Raw genomic sequence first — 16,342 nt, 5'->3', positions numbered from 1 at the left:
GACAGACTCCCTTGTGCACTTTCCCGTACGTGTTGTACTGCCTTCGGCCCTGCTGGCCTTTCACCTGATGATCAGAAATCATGGGTCTTTTCCCGGGACCCTTTACTATACGCACCTAACACGAACCCCTCTTCTCAAAGTCCACCAAATTGATCTCGCATCTGCAACCTCATGAAACTCATACCCTTCAGGGTTTGACACCCTGCCACGCTCACTAACTCACTTGCCAATGGCTAAAGAGCAATAATGGGAACATCCTCTGTCCCCAAACCGGGTCACAAAATCCTCCCCGAAGCTTCTCAGATTCTCCAAGACTCTCACTGATTCGAGTATGGATCCTGTGCTTTCAGTAGTATAGGCCCAATACTACCTTCCACACCTATCCATACTTTCCTCAGCAATCCTCCTGAATCCTCCAAGTCACTTCCTCAAACTGGTACACTCGAGTCTCAATGAACCTCACTACTAACCCACTAAAACGTATCCTACGCTTTCCTAGGTTCCCAAACTCACCCAGTCCTCAGCTACTGAAAGATTGCTAGTGATGTCAACTAGCTACCTCATGAATATAGCTAGCTCACATTACTAAGACTCTCACAAAGCACAAAGCAAGCAGCATTCAGACAATGAAAAATCTAACCATCATATTCCAATAAAACCTTTCTATCATCTACTCAGAGATCTATACATGCAATATTAAAGGCTCATACTATCAGGCATAACCTAAACAGGCTATCTTATTACTGACTGGTCAGTACTAGCATGCAAGTCTACAAGCACATACAATAGGCATATACGGAATCCTTCATAGATCCTCACCCTAATCTAGCATGCTATTCTCATAGTCAGATCATATCATACAATAACATAAGATAACATGTATGGGTATCTTGGGGAAAACTTATGAAGGGTCTAATTAATGGTTTGGTCTAGGCTTTCAATGTAATAGGTTCTTTTGTTTAAATACGCAATTTTGGTAGCTTTTGTGTAGTTTACGGCCAACAATGAGTTTATGACCATAAGCCTGTTTACGACTGTAAACCCAAGGCCGGCCCAGGTCCAGTATATATAGAGGTGTACTAAGTCATTTAGTTGTTGTTGATGCCACCGAGTTCACGACTGCTATTCCACAAGTTGTACCAGACGTTTTTGCTAATAGAAACGTGTGCAAGCTTGTTTAGATTCTTGTTTCTACTTGTTCTTTATTATTATCGATTGTGTTTATTGTTTGATCACTGGTAAGATCCGTTTTAGGACCTTACAACTTACTTGAGCTCGGCTGATTGCATGCATCACACACCTTGTTCTTTTCAGAGTTCTTATCTCCTTCCAAATTGTTTTAATAAAATGATTTTCTTTTGAAAATTTTCATACCAAGTCGTTAGTTTGAGTTCAGACACACCCAAGAGTGTGCCCGAATCCGTCAAACCAAGACTATGATACCAACTTGTAACATCCCAAAAAATACAGGCCACAAATTTCGTTTTAATTATGTTATTACATAAAACCATCAGTATAAAAACATTGGTAATAACGTCTCATGTCAAAACCCAAGTATCAATAATCCAAAACATAGTATCATAAAACCATATCAGATTGTAATCCCAAGGATCTCATGTGTGGAAAACATAGTGTGATGCATTCCGATCGAGCCGACTCCTTTCCCTTGAAAATGAAGTACCTGAAACCAAAACTAAAAACCGTAAGCACAAAGCTTAGTGATTTCCCCCATCATACCACATACCACACAACATACATGCTGTCGGGCAATTCTGGGGTGCCTGACCTACCCATATCAAGCCGTTATGGGGTGCTGACCTACCCATGTCAAGCCATTCTGGGGTAATGACCTACCCATGTCAGGCCATTCTGGGGTGCCGACCTACACTCCAGTCTATCTCAACTCGCAATGGGGACTAGTTCACTCCCTACCACAACCACACAATAACATGTCATAATCATACTGTCAAGGATATCTGGGGTGCCCGACCGACCCTTCGGTCCTATCGACCGAACTTGGGGACTATTCCCCTCTTACTACCACTATCATAAACATACTGCTAGGCATGCATGGGTTCTGACGACCCCTTCAGTACCTCTCAACTAGTATCCGGGGACTATTTCACCCATACTACTACTAACATGTATCACAAAACAACCTAGCACACACACATAAGATAACGACATACCAGATAATTATCTCAAAGACAATCATCTAACAAACAACTCCTGCTAGTGGGCCGACATTGTGGTCGTAGACCCACTTCTATTGGAAGGTAACTCACCTCACACTGTTGAAGTCCTGTAGACACAATCCCAGCTGCTGGATGACAACTTCCCGAATTGTTAATATCAAAACATCGCCCAATTAATAATTGGGTTCCACAACATAATTATAAGTACACACTTGGGGTTATTACTACATCACCCCATGCTTGGCTTTATTCAAGCCCAAGGCCCAATCCATAGGCCCAAAAGTCAATCTAGGAATCAAAGCTCAACATATGGCCCAATTTTCCAAATTGGGCCCAAAACTTTACATGGTCTTATTCAATGGCCCAACCATTTAGTCTGGTCCATACACTTGGCATATCAATGGCCCAATGTCTCATAATCATCTAGGCCCAAAATATGGCCTATCTATGGCTCAGTTTTCCAAATTGGGCCCAACCCCTTATAAGGGTTTTACCTTAAACCCCATCTAATTATTCTATTCAATTGATTGTCCTTGGATGGCCCATTATTGGCACAAGCACCAAAACCCAATAGAAAGGCCCTACAAAAAGCCCAAGTGAAACTAGGGTTTTACATAAAATGACAATTAGGGTTAAGTGTTTCTCACTTAACCCATTAAGGACTTAATCGACTAAGTTCGTTACTCTACTAGGTATATCATATGGTGAAGTCAGGCTTAATACACAATTCCATTCAAATAGCGCAAATGTGGGTCCCGATAGGTCCAAGTCCATAAATCCTATATTAGGGTTTTCTAAACCCTAATTAGGGTTTCCAACCCAATACGCCCAATACCATGTCCTTAGATCAATTAGGGCCCATTAGGCCCATTAGGGTGCCACTAGGCCCATTAGTCACATGTTTGGGCGTTTAAGTCCATTAAGCTTCCTTGGGCCCACTAGGGTTTCACTAGGCCCATTCAGTCCATACATCCCAAACGAGTTATAGTACAAACGAGGCACACCGCCACCCGACACGGCGGCAGGAGGCGGCAGCCACCACCTGACGGTGGTGGTTAGGGTTTCTTTCTCATTATTCCATTTTTCTTTTACAATTTACAATGAAATACCAAAAGTAACACACACCCTAACTAACATAAACACACATACATGGTGGCACATGGTGGTAGTGGCTTTTCCGTGAATCCCGGCTAACCAAAACACCCAAACACACATATTACGAATGGTAACACAACCACACACACCTAAACACATACTTGAAGCACAATCGCACACACACATAAAACTCACAGCCACCAGATGGCACATGATGGCGGCGACAAAAGTAGAAGAACTAGCGGCAGATGGCGGTGACTTGCGATGTAATAGTGGAGCAAGGCGGCAGGAGCGACAGATTGCGGTGTTGATAGCAATAACTACCATGGCCGGCTGCCATGGTGGTTCTTCACGACAATACTCGATAGACGGCCTGCTCATGCGAACACAACAGCCCCTTGGGGTGGTAAACGATAACCGGAGCAGCAAGGGGAGTATACCGGTGGTGGTCTCGGTGGTTTTATGGCTCCAACACAGTGGCAGTGGCCTAAGACGCAGCAAGAGGAAGACAGAGGAAGGGGCGGCGACGCGAGCGATGGCGTAGCAACAGGAAAGCAGCAGCAACGGCGAACACAGCACCCTCCGTCGGCAGTGAGAGAACAACTATGGTCTCAAGACTTCACCAGTGGTCTTCGTTGTCACAGACAGCAGGGACACGGCCATGGTTTAGGGTCTCGACGGTGGAGGAAGCGGCGGCTGAAGATGAGGGTGGCGGCCGACGACTAGAAGTTATAAGGTGGCAACTAGTTGTTATCATTTAGGGTTAGGGTTTCTAATACACCTAACCATATATATGGAGGCTGCATGAGAGGGGGGGTAGTGGGTGTAACCCGTGTTCATCAAACTTCTGCCCATTTTAACCATATCTGCCCCTCCTCACCAGAATTATTTTCGAAACTATCCCAGAATTTACCATTTAACCCTGACCTCGAAAATCCTTATCAAATCAAGTCCCATAAATTACCAAACAGTCGCCATCTTCTAAAATCTTGACAATTCAACTCCTTATGTTACCCCTTTAGCCCCAATATCTTAATTATGACATATTCGGCCCTTCCACCTCTTTTCCTTTCAAATTAAATCCAAATAATTACCACATAGTCCCTGTCTTTATAAATATTTACAAACTATGTCCGAAACTCACACTTTTAACCCCCAACTTCAAAAATTATGACAATTAGCCTTTCGAGACCAACCTTTGATATATAATTATTTATTTTAGGGCTATTATTCGTTCATTAATTTTATCTATTTAATTGTTTAACTTCTAAAATTGGATTTTGTATCTGATTTGGATGTTGTTTCTGTAAGCAAATTTGGATGAGTTCTACTGTTTTTCTCCAAGTTTGAGTTGTTTCAGAAATTAGATTTTATATGTGGTTTCAAATATGTTTTTTCCAAATCTGGTTTTTATATGCCTTTTCAGAAATCGGATTTTAAGATTCTGATGAGTTTAATTTTGAATCTGTTTGTGTTATTTTTTTTTGTGATGTGAAGCAGGAACTATATTTCTGGCGTTGCTATCTAAAGATCCTTTCTAATTAGTTTTCTAACTTCTAGTTGCAGTAAAATATTGATTACCGTAAAATAAGAGATGTTTTAACTTCAAAAAAACATATACAAAGACATGGTTTTAGATGATTTTTGTATGTTTTTATTTGAATTATTTGGTTGATTATAAGGTTTGTTGTATTTTTGATTTTGTAATTTTTTTATATATAAAGGCATAAAATTCTTATCTCGCCCCGAATAGCAAAAAACAATGAATCAGTCCTGCCTTTCACATGTCTTACCAAGCCACCACATGCTCGTCTCACCCTATCATACAATAAATGTATACCATCCGGCCTCACACCAGGTGGCAGGTAGTATAGAGTGGTGTTCCTCCAAATCCCCGTAGTGTCCTCTCACCGTATGGTACCATAAATGTATACCATCCGGCCTCTGGCTTTAAATATGATACTACTACTTAGGAGGACACGTTTTGCCTATAACTTAAACAGATATTTCCTTTTACTTTGAAAAAGAAACAACAAATAAAGAGAGGAGACACACATGCTTTTTGTTCAATTATTGATTTATTGTAGGACTCCTGCGCTGCTGTAGGAAACAATGTATTATTTCCATTCTCATTCTTTCCTTTTTCATCTTCATTCATCAATTCAGATCACCACCAACCACCCTCAAAAGCTCCAAATCTGATCAGGTTAGTTTTGGTTTGTGTTCTACTACTGCTATTGATTTTTAATTTTTAGAGCACCTCAACTTTTGAAATTTCAAGCCTTCAATTGCTTAATGCGCTACAATTTGTGTTTTAGCTATTTTTATGGATTTTATCAAGGCTACTTTACTTCCCTTTTATTAAATGAAATCATATTTGGAAATTCCATTATGATATTCTTATAGATATATAAAACCATACTTTTAGACTTTAGGTTCCAAAACGTTTTCATAGTTTAATACGACAATTTGACGTGAAATCTACAACCCAAAATTCTGAGTAAAATTTGAAGTCATGGAAGCTTTTTTACACTCAAAAATCTAAAGTGAGCTCACTTAGAAGGATAGAACATTGTATGCAGAGAGAATCGAATTATGTTTCTTCATGTTCTCAGTCTGAATCCTTAGAATATTCCATTCCATTTTATTCCCTTAATCGGATGCTCTTAATTAATATATCTGCTGTTCCCCTTAAACTAGCATATATACGCAATATTAGAGCATATAGTATTTTTACATATTGAAATAGAAGTTATACTAATTTTACAATGATTGAATTTGTTTTCATCATTCCTGTGACAGAAAACTCAGGACCATTAAAATATAAACCGCTTATTTGAGACCATGAAATTAACGAAGAGTTGGTGCTTTACCTTTCTCTATCTTGAACATAAATAGTGATTGCAACTAATTCTGCTTAACATGTGTTTAACTACTAAGCTCCCATTTGTTATTTAATTGACAGAGGTTTAAGAGAGTTTGGCTGCATCAATGTCTCTGATGGAAGGTGTACAACACTTAAAAATTCCACTTAAAGACATAAAGTTAGCGACCAATAACTTTGGCGATGATAATTTCATTGCACGAGGTGGATTTGGGAAGGTCTACATAGGCGAAATCACCATATCTGGACAACCAAGCACCATTGCTGTAAAGAGGTTGGACCGCAGATTGGGACAAGGGGACAAAGAGTTCTTGATGGAAATTCAGATGCTTTCACGCTATAAACACAAAAACCTCATCTCTCTTATTGGGTTTTGTGATGAAGGTGGAGAAAGTATCCTCGTGTATGAGCATGCAAAACATGGAAGCCTTGACAAATATCTAAGTGACTCTAACCTCTCCTGGATGCAACGTCTCCAAATAAGCCTTGGTGCAGCGCGTGGCTTTGATTACCTTCATAATGACGTGGGACTTCAACACAGGGTCCTGCATCGGGACATAAAGAGTTCAAACATTCTCTTAAACGAGAATTGGGAAGCAAAAATCTCAGATTTTGGATTGTCGAAAATAGGCCCTTCAAATGTTGAGTTCACTTTTCTTGTCACTAATGCTTGTGGCACCTTCGGCTACGTTGATCCACAATATGTAAGAACGGGAATTCTAACAAAGGAGTCTGACGTGTATTCGTTTGGAGTAGTGTTATTTGAAATCTTATGTGGAAGATTGGCACTTATTGAAAGATATCAAGATGAACGTCGGTTTCTTTCTTCTCTGGCCCAAGTGTGTTGTGAAGACAACAGATTAGATGAGATCATTGATCCCAATCTCATGAATCAAATGAAAATACGTTCGTTAAAGCTTTTCTCAATGGCTGCATATCAGTGCTTGAGAGAAAATCGAAGCGAACGCCCAACCATGGGTTGGATTGTTGAGAAACTTGAGAAGGCATTAGAACTTCAAGTAAGTTTCATAAGACTCTCTTATGCCTTTTTAACTCTATTTCATCTTTGACTTTGAATAATTATATATTTTCTTTGTTGCAAGGCTTATAGCAAAGGATTTATTAGGGTTGGCACATGGGGACGAAGTGGAAATCCTCCTAATAAATGGTCATTTGAACTTGAAAAATATCATAAGCTGGTGAAGATAACCATTGATCATGGTAACGTAATATACTCCCTCATGTTCACTAGTGAATTTAGAGGTGTTTTTTACAATTCTGAAAAGTATGGGGGTTGGGCCGGTGGAGAAACAGTTTCCGAGGTAAGTAACTCATCGTTACTCCACCAATCAATACATTATACATATCCTTTTTACTATAATAATCTGTGTGGTGGGTTAATCAGGTCATCTTCAAAGGTGATGAGGAAATAATTGGCATTAATGGAACCATTGGTTCACGAGATGGTTTTACAATAATTTCGTCACTATCCTTTCAGACGAACAAAAGGGCTCATGGACCTTTTGGTCGAGTAACAAAAACTGTTTTCTCTATACCATGGGACAAAGGATCTTTAATTAGTTGGGTTTTATGGCGTTGCTGGTTATTACATAGATAGTTTTGGCATATATGTTGAACCTGATGAGGAAATCATAAGGGTTGGAACATGGGGAAAAAGTGGAACCGGAGGCCCACAAAACATCTGGTATCTACAACTAGAGAAACATCAACATTTGAAGAAGATAACCATTGATCATGGTGATCTCATATACTCTCTCATCTTCACCACACAATATAGAGGTGTAACACACACCTACGAAAAGGCTGGTGGCTGGAATGGTGGAGAAACGGTTTCTGAGGTAAACATCTCATAACTAAAAAAAGTTGAAATACGTAATCTTAAAAGAAATATTCATATTGTCCGAAGTGCATGTTTCTGAGGACATGTCTAAGGAGTAAGGACATGCGTGATAAATGGCGTTGTGATCCAACCGGATCACAAAAAACTATTGGACATATATTCTATACAATATTTTTAGTTTCAATAATAAAAGTTACATATAAGTATAACATAGAACAATTTATACCATCATTGAATGCAGGAAATTGTAGTTTTATCATACGGAGTATATCATATTTTATTAGTTTTTAGGGAGGAAAAATACAGAAAAGTACAACCATTTATCTACAGCATTCAGAAAAACTCTTATATTTTATTTATATACAGAAAAACCTTTAGATTTTTAGTTACCTTTCAAATTTACCCAAATATCTATTTTTTTAATAAGCTATCACGTTGTTTTCGAACATAACATTTATCTTGTTCGGTTTTAGGTTGACATGGAAAAAAAATCAATGTCACTTATACTTGCTTGAGTAAACGGTCGTTGAGTAAATTATGTATTTCTCACGTTTTACATTAGAAAAAAGGCAACTTCGTTTACTTATGTTTCCTTGTTAACCTAAAAACAAAAACATAAATGTCATGTCACAAAACAACCGATAATTTCTTTAAAAAACCGAATATTAGGGTTAATATGAATGCTAATTAAAAATGTAAGGGTTTTTCTGCATATAAAAAAATATAAGGGTTTTTCTAAATGTTGATAGATAAATGATTGTGTTTTTTTGTATTTTACCCTAGTTTTTATGTTTTCAGAATTGTATTTTCGAGTTTTTTACAAAAATAGGGTAAATTTCCAAACAATTTGCAAATCTGTCTTTTTGGTTTACTTTGCAAATTAAAATGGGATAGTGACCCCACTACTCCACCACGAGATTCATGTATTTTACACTTTAAACCCAACTTCAAGTTTTCATATTTAATTTGCATAATTGATAATGCAATCAGTGGCGGACGCAGACTGTTTTAATAGGGGTGTCCCTCGTACTTCAAGCGGGTGCACCTAATATAAAAAACTAAAAAAAAAAAAATTACACTGCGTGCCGGAAATTGAGCCGTGGCCCGGGACCCCAAATGCCCTACATAGGTTCGCCACTGAATGCAGTACACTTAAATCCCTTTTTTTAGTTATAACTTTCATTTTAGATTTATACCGAAAGAGATTAAGTTTAGGCTATCTTTAGCATACTAGCTGAAAAGCTAGCTGTTAAATAAAAAGCTAGCTGATAAAAATTAACATTTGGTAACTAGTTGAAATATATAAAATTATATAAAAGGACAAGTAAGAGTATGTGTTTCTATAATTAATTAAGGGGTGTATTTCAAAAAAAATTTAAAAACTCCTAAAAAGTTAATGTAAGTAGCTTTTCAAAAAGCTAGCTTATAAGCTACATTTTAGCTTACCAAACACGACAACATAAAAATCTCAGAAAATAAATTAGTTTATCAGCTAGCTAGCTAACTGTAGCACACCAAACACAGCCTTAATCTTAAATTGGAAAAATTGCCTCTAATTTTTTTAAATCTATATATTTTACCCCCTAATTATAGCTAAGGTGACATGCAAACTATATTTGCCATGTCATCATCAAATTTCCATGTCTGATAAAAAAAAAGATTTAATGTGATCAAAATCGTCATCAAAATCATAATTTGTTATGATTTATAAAGTTTTAGGTTTTTATACTTTTTGCCATTAAAGACTTTATTTTATGTTTTGCAACAATATATATTTCTATAGTTTTCCCCAAAATTTTGTTACTTTAAACTTTGGCTACTAATAATCTTAAAATTTAGTCATAAACTTTCTTATTTTAGACTTTAGCCATAATAAATTTTTATTTTGTCACATTTAATCCCTAAACTTCATATGTTCGCACTTTCCACCACTTACTTTATCAAATGCCATTTTCTATCCCTTACTATGTAAAATGTCACTTTTAGACTATTAATTTTGAACATCGACATTTTTCATCTTTATCTTTAATATCTTCGCATGTTTGTAGGTTTCATATGTTTGGTCCCTACATAGAAAATAAATTACAAGAACTGTCTTTGTAATTTACATAATAGGTCCTTGTGCAAAATTATATTTGCAAGAATGATGCATATGTTTAAAAAATTACATAAATTCTCCTTCCTAATAACAAATTTTAAAAAATGAGATTTTGTCTCTATGTAGAAAATAAGTTACAAAAATGGTCCCTATGAACTTTTTTGTTTTTCAAAAACAGTTCATGTAATTTTATTAGCAAAACCTTGTATGCATCCCCGGAAAGCTTGTAGAGGCATTTTCTAGTTTAACATTATATATAATGAACGCAAAATATTGATTTTTTCTTTCTATGAATTTATCATATTTTTATTATTATCAAGAACTATTATTCTTTGTTAAAAATGTAGGTATAATTTTCTCATGAAATTTAGGTCCTATCAGATAAGATAATTTAATTTTTGTACATTCTTATTTTTTACAATAAATTTTTCAATTTGAAACTAAAATAAATGTCCATTTTGAATAAAGTTTTAATCAAGATAAAACCATTTTTTCAATAAGTATAAACCTTAGCGAGTTTCCAAAAATATCACACAATAATATTCATACAATGCATACAAATAGTGTCATTTAGCATAAAGTTAGTCCGTCCTGAGTGTATTGGCCTACAACATGTAACTGATCCACCTTCAACTCAATGCATGATATGTTGACATATATAGATAGTCAAATAAACTACCTAACAACAGACAACCGACTAAACCAGTCTACTTTCCTAACAACACACTACATCATATATATATATATATATATATATATATATATATATATAAAAGGATACATATTGTAACATATAGTATAGTAACAAAACTCACATGAGCTAAATAGTAACCTTAACAATATAGATAATTAACACAAAACACCTAATTTCAAACTGAAACTAGTGCATAGTCAAATATTCAATTCTACCAAAGTTTGACCAAAGCTCAAATTGGTCAAAGGTGAAAGCCAAAGTCATCGATTAATGACCAAATAGTCACCATTTGCCTAAATCTCACACCGCGAGCCATAAGCAGTCTCACCTTAATAACTAGCTTAACAACCTTCTCATTAAGAGCCTAATCCTTTAAGTCTAAAAGCTCAACACTTTAAATCTGAATCTTCAAAGGCATTAATGGATAAAGTTTTCAACTTTATCAATTTCAATGGATTAATGAAGCTAAACCTCAAGCCCTTAGTCCAAAAGTGTCTAAACGACACTTATCCATATGCATGGAGCAAAGCGAGCTCTTGCATGTACTATTTATTCCATCATATGATCAGGAACCAAACATGAATCCAAAACTCCAGAGTTCTCCAACTCTAAAAGAATAAACCACAAAGGAACTATAACTCATAAAAATCGATCAAACACATAACAACTCTTTGATTTATGGAAGGAAATACATAATGCTTGAATCTTTGAACTTACAAAGGTCCATAGATGATATCAATGCTGAAAACTCCATATGAAATGCTTCCAAGGTTAGTCTTCCTTCTTTTCTTCATACAAAGCATCAAATATCCCTAGAAATGAGTTTAACAGACACAATGAGCTTCAATGCTTCAACAGGGCCTAAGGTTTCATTAGAGGTGCTCATGGAAGTGGTGGTGGCTGACAATGTTGGAACCCTAGGTTTGATACCCTTAAATAGGTGCAAATCCTGAGATCTATGGCCTAAGCCCAAAAACGGGATTCACACCGTGACACCTTATGTGTCGCTCTGTGAAGTTCATGATCTAGCAAAGATTAAAACAACTTAAGCTCAAAACTAACTCATTTAGTCTTAAGTCTTCAACTCTTAGCCCTAAAACTTCATTCCTTTAAGGTCCAAACTTCACCCCATAAAGCTCGAGACATTCCCTTGATCATTTTAAAGCCCATCGTTCTGAAATACGAAACATCTTCAAAGGTACCGTTAAAATTTTTATGTTTCTTTTTCAAAAAAAAATCATTAGAAATAAACACTAAGAAGGTGCTAGAGGTAAAAAAAAAAAAAAAAAAAAAAAAAAAAAAAAAAAAAGGTGTTACTAAGTAATCAGAAAGCAACACCACATGTCTTAATTTAAAATTTTTGGCTCTTGAAAATATATAGATAATTTTCTTGATGATGGAAGGTTTAGTAATCATGTATAATTAATTTCTAATAGTTTGTAAGTAGTGGATGCGTATATATTTTACTATATAAGTTTTGAGGACCATAATTAGTTAGTTTTAGTTACCAAATATCAATATATATATATATATATATATATATATATATATATATATATATATATATATATATATATATATATATATATATATATATATATATATATATATATAAAAGTTGCATGTTGTCTTGTTTCTAAACATAAACATTGGTAACCGTTCACATATGAGGGTTTTTTTCACAAATGTAATCAAATTTTAATTTAGTTTGATACAAAATATGCACTTACTTAGTCCAATACAAAATACATAATACTTAGTCCAAAACTTTAAACTTTGATCCTATATACTTGTGAAAAAAGCACTTATATTCGGTTGGTAAACCAAAATAAACGGTTAACCGGTAAAAACTCAAAAATGACTGGTTTTACGAGGGTAGAAAACAAAAAATGATAACCTTTGCTAGTTTTAGGACGTAATTACAATCATTTGCCAGTTTTATAGTCTTAATTTCAATATATATATTTTATATACGCAATCTTAGCCTAATTTTGTGAGACCGTGCGACAGAATCCTAACCACTCATTTAATAGATAAAACAAAAACATTTTTAAAATTCAAAATAATTGAAATTTTTTGAAAAAAAAATTTCCAATATTATTTTCGAAATATATATTTTCCAAAAAAAAATAAAAAAAATACCAAAAAAATTAAAAAAAAAAATACATTTTTTACATATTCTAGTAATATTCTATTAGAATATTTGACGTAAAAAAAAACGACATTTTTTATTTTTATTTTATTTTTATTTTATTTATTTAATTCAAGTTCCGAAAATAATATTTAAAAAAAGATTTTTTGGATTTTTCCGTTTATTTTGCATTTTAAAATTAGTTTTTAGAATATGTACATTGTAGTATTCTACTAGAATATTTCAAGTATTTTTCAAAAAAAAATGGGATTTTTTTATTTAATTTTATTTATTTTAGTTAATTCAAGTTCCGAAAATAATATTTAAAAAAAGAATTTTTAGATTTTTCCATTTATTTTGCATTTTAAAATTACTTTTATATTTGGTCTCACGGTCTCACAAAATTAGCATAGTCTCAAATGAACCTGAACCTATATATATATATATATATATATATATATATATATATATATATATATATATATATATATACATATGAAAATGACTAAAAAAACTGATTGTTTGATAATGTGAACATATTCAACCATACATAGATATTGTCATTATCATGCATTATCATTAATCATTTAAATATTTGTTTTCACGGATCGCTTATATATATATATATATATATATATATATATATATATATATATATGTGTGTGTGTGTGTGTGTGTGTGTGTGAAAATGACTAAAAAAACTGATTATTTGATAATGTGAATATATTCAACCATACATAGATAATTAGCTATCGTCATTATCATGCATTATCATTAATTATTTAAATATTTGTTTTCACGCATCTCTTTTTCACTAATTTTCATTTAAAAAAAATACAATTATCAAGAATATATTTTATCAGAATGAGAATAAAAAAATCTATAATATCATTTTCGACGATTTAATTTGTAAGAATGCGTAATAATTATAATAGTTATGTAAAATTAAACTTATTTACATTACCAAACAATCTTTTCTCTTAGTCATTGTCATAGAATAGCATTTTCCATACGTACGCACAATAGATGTTAATCTACATTTGAAACTACCATTATATATATATATATATATATATATATATATATATATATATATATATATGGGAGGGTTAAATTGAGAAAAAAAAGATTGAGAATGGGGAATCATTCTCAGCCAATCATTTATTTTTACCGCAAAAGCCTCCAACGTACCCGCGGAAACGGGAAACGAATCTACATGTGTTTTCCAACATAACATATTTACTTAAAAGTATGCTAACCAATACCTTAATATATATACAAAAACATTCTTTTTTTTTTCGTTTATTTTAATTTTTATAAGCTATTTTTTTCAAAAAAAAAATGATTTTAAATATACCAAAATTCATGATTTTTTATTCTCTACAAATAGACATCCATATTGATATAGTTTTAAGATAAAATAAAAAATTTATTTTTTTTATATTTTCAGCTATCGTTATTCATAAATGAATAACAATGCATTAGGTTTTATTACAGTACATTCGTTATTCACTTATGAATAAAAAGTATGATTTATTTATTTATTTGTTTTTTTACAATTTAAGTATCATTCATATATGAATATAGAATATAATAAACATAGTATATTCATATTTTAATATTGGACGATGAATTCACTTGTGAATATTAACATAGTATATTCACTTGTGAATAATAGATGGTATATTCACTTATGAGTATTAAATGATATTTCATATGTGAATATTACATAGTATTACATGGTATATCACATGTGAATATTACAGAGTATATTCACTTGTGAATATTAGATGATATATTCACTTATGAATATTAGATGATATATTCACTTATGAATATTAAATAGTATATTCACTTATGAATATTGAAGGTATTTTGACAAATATATATAATTTTTATATGTTATTCACATATGAATAACATACACACTTGCATATTTGTTTTGTGTTTTTAATAATCATATACTGATTCAGGTGAGAAAACATATTCATATGTGAATATAACGTGGTAATTTAGTTTATGCATTTCATCAAACAGTTGGGAGTGCAAACAAGTTAACTATTTTAAAAATGTTAAAAACATCAAGTTATCAATTCCAAATCGTCATATACTTCCGATTTTGACTTCAGATGCGACATCCTATCTCTGATCGATTTCTCAATTTGATTTTGATTTCCGAAAATCCGATTGGGAACCTGTGAGTATCGATTCCAAGTCCCTCAATGTCGACTGTGACTGCGAGTCCAGAACTCCGATTCCAATTTCATGAACAGCGAAGAAATTCCAATTTAGTTGAAGAAATCTGGATGATTATTGAAGGTTGGAGGAAAAATTTTGATGATGAACGAACAATTATCGAATTCTCTATAGTTACGTATTTGAGATTGAAGGTTATTACGACATTTACATGTTTGCCACCGTGTCTTTTATGCTTAGATTAAATGAGTGGCTGAGAATGATTCTCCATTCTCAACCTTTATATATATATATATATATATATATATATATATATATATATATATATATATATATATATATATATATATATTGATGAATTTTTGTTAAAGACATACACAATAAGAAATAAATAACAAAATATGTCTAGAAGGATCATGTTCATGGTTTTTTTTATCGATCACAATATTGTGCAAAATATTAATTGCATGCTTAAAAGGTAAATATTGTGCCTTATGGCTCAGATAGTGTTCTGTGTATTTATTGTCGCTCAGGTAATATTTGATTGGAACGAAGAAATAAGTGCGATCAACGGAACAATTTCCTTATCAAGGGGAAATGATCCTGGCCATGTAGTAATATCGTCAATATCATTTTTGACGAACAAAAAAACACATGGAACTTATGGTAATGTTAGAGGGAAGCCTTTCACGGTATCATTTGATGATGGTTCTTTCGCTGGATTATATGGCATTGCTGGCTATTATATTGACAGTATAGGTGTCTACCTAAAGACTATGCTATGAGATGAGCAACAAATATCCTTTTATTTTTATTAGAATTATGTTATGTAGTGTGCTGATTTACTTTTAACGATTTTATTGGTTTTTATATTTTTAATATGAAAATCGTGCATCTATCATATAGATAATTGAAACTAAATTCTATATAAGTAATTTAACTAAATTCTCATATCTGAATCAACATTCCATATTTTTTTCACGATATCCTTGATTCTAATTTGTGTAAATATGACGGTGAATATGTCGGTGTTGCGTAACATTTTTATATTGAATTTCTAATAGTAGAATGTCTTGATAATTAGCATCGCTTAAGGGCATCCACAATGCATTGAACTTCATAGAGTTCAATAGATTGTCATATCATGTTTCTACAATCCTTACAATTCTATACTTTTTTTTTCCTACA

At 33.2% G+C, this 16,342-nt stretch overlaps 1 pseudogene across 1 annotated transcript; it reads left to right on the top strand.

Annotated features, from left to right (window-relative positions):
* The first annotated feature begins 6,261 nt into the window (after positions 1 to 6,261).
* On the top strand, positions 6,262 to 15,988 carry LOC145071400 (putative receptor-like protein kinase At5g18500; annotated as a pseudogene). The gene is made up of 4 exons (XR_013690436.1): positions 6,262 to 7,193; positions 7,278 to 7,496; positions 7,580 to 8,033; positions 15,688 to 15,988. The product of XR_013690436.1 is annotated as a putative receptor-like protein kinase At5g18500 (transcript).
* The last annotated feature ends 354 nt before the right edge of the window (positions 15,989 to 16,342 follow it).

Source organism: Lactuca serriola, chromosome 8, assembly GCF_051521515.1.
Source record: "Lactuca serriola cultivar US96UC23 chromosome 8, Lser_US96UC23_V15, whole genome shotgun sequence".
In the NCBI taxonomy this organism is placed as follows: Eukaryota; Viridiplantae; Streptophyta; class Magnoliopsida; order Asterales; family Asteraceae; genus Lactuca; species Lactuca serriola.
The sequence above is the reverse complement of the archived record's forward strand: the minus strand, read 5'-3'. Positions and strand labels throughout refer to the sequence as shown.